The 6000-nt window shown below is 37.6% G+C and overlaps 1 protein-coding gene across 1 annotated transcript in view; it reads left to right on the top strand.

The window, feature by feature from the left end:
- The first annotated feature begins 378 nt into the window (after positions 1-378).
- PLEKHH2 (pleckstrin homology, MyTH4 and FERM domain containing H2) overlaps positions 379-6000 on the top strand; it is a 359537-nt gene continuing 353915 nt past the window's right edge. Inside the window, exon 1 of the mRNA XM_053712285.1 lies at positions 379-512. The gene's annotated coding sequence lies outside the window, so the exon portion shown is untranslated. The remainder of the gene's footprint in view (positions 513-6000) is intronic.

The following is a 6000-nucleotide window of genomic DNA, read 5'->3' as shown; positions in this document are numbered from 1 at the left end:
TTTCCTTTATTTTAAAACTATCTTCTCTAAGAGCCAATGCACTTTATGAACACTAGATGGAGCCCTTGCAAGCTTTATTTTGGGACAGATCTAAAACAAGCGTTCTCCTGTTAGTGAGTGAAAGTTAAAAACGTACTACTTTCTATCTTCTTGCATAGAAAAGAGGAAACAGAGACAGAATAAAACAAAATTATGTTTCTTATGAAAATATTATTTTCTCCATGGAAAAAGAAGCTTGAGGTTTTGTCAGTTAATATTCCATTTTGACACAGTTTTTCCTCTGAACTGATTGCTGACGTCCATGAGATTCTCCCCCTGCTAGGGTGTCTCAGGGGCAGGACTTGAATGTGAATCACTAGGCTCCTTCTATTCCAGATCCCTTGCAGTGCAAGCTGCTCACTCCGAGTACTAAATACATCATTGTTGAGCTGTAAAATTAAACATTGAGAGGCAGTAAAGCTGGAAAATCTCGAGTAGCTGCAGGAGGACGCTACAGAAGTGAAGTTTGCTAGGTACGTTATTTGTAAGATATAAAAATATATTAATGTAAGCAATATTACTGCTTTAGCAACTGGGTCATGTTTGACAGATCCACATCACTGCTGCAAAATGATTATTACTTGATAGGTAGGAAAATGCATCAGACACTGGGGGAAGGACAGTATCAGTGCTCATTACATTCTGATAACTCAATAGTGTTCTAAAGCCACCTCAGGACTGGGCAAAATCAAACAAATGCTTCTGTTAGGAATTGTATACATTATATACACTTGTTTAAAATGATTGCTGTAGGTTTGTACAACGTTGTATGTCTGTGCATGGTGTTTCCATTGAGTTTGTGAGTTATGTATTAGGAATTGGCATGCTTGTTTAATGACAGTCATAGCTAGGTAATAATCCTCACTAGTCAGGTGCTTCACAAATATACAGATACATAGTTATAGGAAACACACACACTTTTTAAATTGTACAAAACGCGGGGTACATAAAGTATCCTAAATATAAAAGTATCAATGTAGAAAAACAAATGCAGTTCATATTTATACCCACTATGGCATTGATTACTACTGGAGCGCAAAATTGCGCTTTCGCAAAACACAATCACCTAGATTACGAGTTTTGCGTTAGGAGGAGTGCGGTGCTAACGAGCAGTTTATGCTCACCGCTCACTTGCAGACAGCGCTGGTATTACGGGTTTTTTTAAACCGTAAAAAAGTGAGCGAAGAGCAAAATTTAGCTCCACATCTCACCTCAATACCAGCGCTGCTTACGTTAGCGGTGAGCTGGTAAAACGTGCTCGTGCACGATTTCCCCATAGGAATCAATGGGGGAGAGCCGGCTGAAAAAAAACCTAACACCTGCAAATAAGCAGCGTTCAGCTTCTAACACAGCCCCATTGATTCCTATGGGGAAATAAAAGTTATGTCTACACCTAACACCCTAACATGAACCCCGAGTCTAAACAACCCTAATCTTACACTTATTAACCCCTAATCTGCCGCACTCGACATCGCTGACACCTGCATTATATTATTAACCCCTAATCTGCCGCTCCGGACACCGCCGCCACCAACATTATACTTAAAGGGACATTCTAGCCAAAAACTTTCTTTCATGCTTTAGAAAGAGCATGCTATTTTAAACAGTTTTCTAATTTACTTCTGTTATCTAATTTGCTTCATTCTCGTGATATACTTGGTTGAAAAGCATATCTAGATATGCTCAGTATCTGCTGATTGGTGGCTGCACATAGATGCCTCTTGTTATTGGCTCACCCATGTGTATTGCTATTTCTTCAACAAGGGATATTTAAAGAATGAAGCAAATTAGATAATAGAAGTAAATTGGAATGTTGTTTAAAAATGTATTCTCTATCTGAATCATGAAAGAAATATTTTGGGTTTCATGACCCTTTAAGAACCCCTAATCTGCCGCCCCCAACATCGCCGACACCTACATTATATTTATTAACCCCTAATCTGCTGCCCCTAATGTTGCCGCAACCTACCTACATTTATTAACCCCTAATCTGCCGCCCCCAACGTCGCCGCCACTATAATAAAGGTATTAACCCCTAAACCTAAGTCTAACCCTAACCCCCTAACTTAAATATAATTTAAATAAATCTAAATAAAATTACTACAATTAACTACATTATTCCTATTTAAAACTAAATACTTACCTATAAAATAAACCCTAAGCTAGCTACAATATAACTAATAGTTACATTGTAGCTAGCTTAGGATTTATTTTTATTTTACAGGCAACTTTGTATTTATTTTAACTAGGTACAATAGTTATTAAATAGTTATTGGCTATTTAATAACTACCTAGCTAAAATAAATACAAAAGTACCTTTAAAATAAAACCTAACCTATGTTACAATAACACCTAACACTACACTACAATTAAATTAATTACCTGAATGAAATACAATTAATTACAATTAAATAAAATTATCTAAAGTACAAAAAAAAACCACACTAAATTACAGAAAAATAAAATAATTACAAGATTTTTAAACTAATTACACCTAATCTAATCCCCCTAACAAAATAATAAAGCCCCCCCAAATAAAAAAAGCCCTACCCTACACTAAATTACAAATAGCCCTTAAAAGGGCCTTTTTGCGGGGCATTGCCCCAAAGTAATCAGCTCTTTTACCTGTAAAAAAAAGTACAAATCCCCCCCAACATTAAAACCCACCACCCACACAACCAACCCTACTCTAAAACCCACCCAATCCCCCCTTAAAAAAAAACTAACACTAACCCCCTGAAGATCACCCTACCGTGAGACGTCTTCACCCAACCAGGCAGAAGTGGTCCTCAAGACGGGCAGAAGTCTTCATTCAAGCTGGGCAGAAATGGTCCTCCAGATGGGCAGAAGTCTTCATCCAGACGGCATCTTCTAACTTCATCTATCCGGCGCAGAGTAGGTCCATCGTCAAGACATTCAACGGGGGGCATCCTCTTCATCCGGAGTCTTCTTCAACAATGACGGTTCCTTTAATTGACGTCATCCAAGATGGCGTCCCTTCATTTCCAATTGGCTGATAGAATTCTATCAGCCAATCGGAATTAAGGTAGGAAAAATCCTATTGGCTGATGCAATCAGCCAATAGGATTGAAGTTCAATCCTATTCGTTGATCCAATCAGACAATAGGATTGAGCTCGCATTCTATTGGCTGTTCCAATCTGGAGGACCATTTCTGCCCGGTTGGGTGAAGACGTCTCACAGTAGGGTGAACTTCAGGGGGTTAGTGTTAGTTTTTTTTAAGGGGGGATTGGGTGGGTTTTAGAGTAGGGTTGGTTGTGTGGGTGGTGGGTTTTAATGTTGGGGGGGGAATTGTACTTTTTTTTACAGGTAAAAGAGCTGATTACTTTGGGGCAATGCCCCGCAAAAGGCCCTTTAAGGGCTATTTGTAATTTAGTGTAGGGTAGGGCTGTAGGGTAACTAATGTTTGCAATGCGGGAGTGCAGCGGTTTAGGGGTTAAAAATTTTATTTTAGTGTTTGCGATGTGGGGGGGGGGGCCTCAGTTTATGGGTTAATAGGTAGTTTATGGGTGTTAGTGTACTTTTTAGCACTTTAGTTAAGAGTTTTATGCTATGGCATTGTAGTGTAAAGTTCTTAACTACTGACTTTAAAATGCGGTACCAGGCTTGACAGGAGAGGGTCTACCGCTCACTTTTGGTCAGACTCGTTATACTGGCGCTATGCAAGTCCCATTGAAAATATAGGATACGCAATTGCCTTAAGTGGATTTGCGGTACTTGCGAGTCTGGCCAAAAAAGTGAGCGGTACACGTGCACCTGCAAGGCTCGTAATACCAGCGGGCGTTAAAAAGCAGCGTTAGGACCTCTTAATGCTGCTTTTTAAGGCAAACGCAAGACTCGTAATCTAGCCGAATATTTGTGCTCCACTCATAATACCTGCGCATACAAATGTGTGCTGGTATTAGAAGTGAAGCGCAATGCGAGAGCATGCTTCCATAGGCTCTAATGGGAGCCTTCCTCTGATGCTGATAGATGTGGCACAGAACCTAGCGCATACCAAAATAACAAGAGGTGAGACCACGCCAAAATAAAACCGCTACACAAACTCCAAATATAATAGAAGTCTCTCTACTTCTAAAGGATAAGTTAATAAATACAGAATAATAAAAGGAGCGCTCAATGAGGCTAAAGTGTGGCTGTATTGGATAGTGATGGATTAAAGTGCAAAAATGCTAATGGAGCAAATAGATGTATCAGTGAGCAAGCGCAGAAGATATACCACAAATGCCAATCACTACTACAATCTAAGTGTCCTAGCTATGCACTATAAAATTGATTAAGAGAGAAGCAGCTACAATAAATAATCTGATATATTAACCTAGACGCAATAATTCAGTTCGATAACAAATGAATTAGCAATTATTTAAATACAAAAACAATATTACATAATCATTTAATAAAATGAATGAATTTGTTACTTAAACATTTAATAAAAATGGATTAAGGTCGACCTTATAACAAAAGTAAAAGTAATAACAATAAAATACAAAAATGTGACAATAAAAATAAATAATGTATAAATAAATTGATGAAAAAGTGATAAATGTCCTTATAACAGATAAAAAGTCCTCAAAAGCCAAAGGTCTTTAAAAAAGTCTTTAGATCCTGAGTGCGTGTGTGCTTTAGGTCCGTGTGAATGATAAATTCCTGGTGACAAAAGAAAGTCTCCTTAAGGCAGTGTAAATAGCCGTGTGTTAAATAATCACTCTGTACTCACAGTGTCAGAAAACTGAAATCTGCGAAGGTATTGCCCAATACTAATGACAATACTAATGACAGCGTTAAATAACAAGATAGTAAGCAATGTTATAAACACTGTGGCTAATCCGCAATCCTGGAGCTTAAACCAAAATACGGCTGCTAGCTGAATAACCCCCTGAACTGACCGGCTAATAATATACAATCAGCCCAGACAGTCAGAGGTGCCTTGGCCAAAATTCAGGAGCGCCGTGAAACAATGGTAAATTAGTTCTGTGTGGATATACAGAATACACTCCGTGTGCGGAGTTTAAAAGAGCAACGCGTTTCAAAATTAATCTTTATCAAGCTCATTATCGGGGCTATTCCTTCCAGGTAAATATATACCTATATATATATATATATATATACCTATACATATGTCACGATTGGATAATTTGTAAACCAATCGGGTGAGAGAACAAATTCATTGACAAGGGATATAATGTAGAGTTAATAAATAACGCAAGAGTTGAGGTCTCCAATATAAATAGGGACCTTTTATTAAGCAGAAAGCAAAGTAATAGGACTAATGCTGTTTATACACCAGAGAATGGTGAATTAAAAGTCCCGTTTATTACACAATATAATGAGGATAATAAGAAATTAGAAAAAATTCTAAGAAAACATTGGCATGTTTTAAAATCTGATGAGGTTATAGGCCCGTGTTTGCCAAGCCATCCAAAGGTAGTATATACAGTAAAAAGTGTAAGAATCTAAAGAATTATCTAGCTCCAACTGATTTGAAGAAAAAAACAAGCCCTCCGAGAGATAAAGATTTGACTGGTAGGAAAATTGTGTGATTCTACCCATGCCTGAGTTGTAAGGCCTGCAAACACTCGAGTAAAAGAATGTAATTTAAATCAACAGTTGCGAAAAAGATTTTAAAATTAAGAACTTATACAGATGTACGGATTCTAATGTGGTTTATTTATTAGAGTGTTCGTGTGGGATCCAGTACATCGGTGAATCGACAAGGCCTATACGTGACAGAATTAGGGAACATATAAACTCCATTGAAAATATGAATCTTGAAAGAAGTAAAGATCTTCCTATTCCTAGGCATTTTAAAATATGTAATAATGGAAATACCAAAAGTCTCAGCTACACAGTGATCGATAAAGTAAAACCTAATTGGAGAGGGAGTAATGTACAGAATGAACTTCTTAGACTAGAAGCTAAATGGATTTTTGAGCTAAAGACAC

The sequence above is a fragment of the Bombina bombina genome, chromosome 4, assembly GCF_027579735.1.
Source record: "Bombina bombina isolate aBomBom1 chromosome 4, aBomBom1.pri, whole genome shotgun sequence".
Lineage (NCBI taxonomy): Eukaryota > Metazoa > Chordata > Amphibia > Anura > Bombinatoridae > Bombina > Bombina bombina.
Note: the sequence above shows the minus strand (reverse complement) of the source record. Positions and strands in the feature narration are given on the sequence as shown.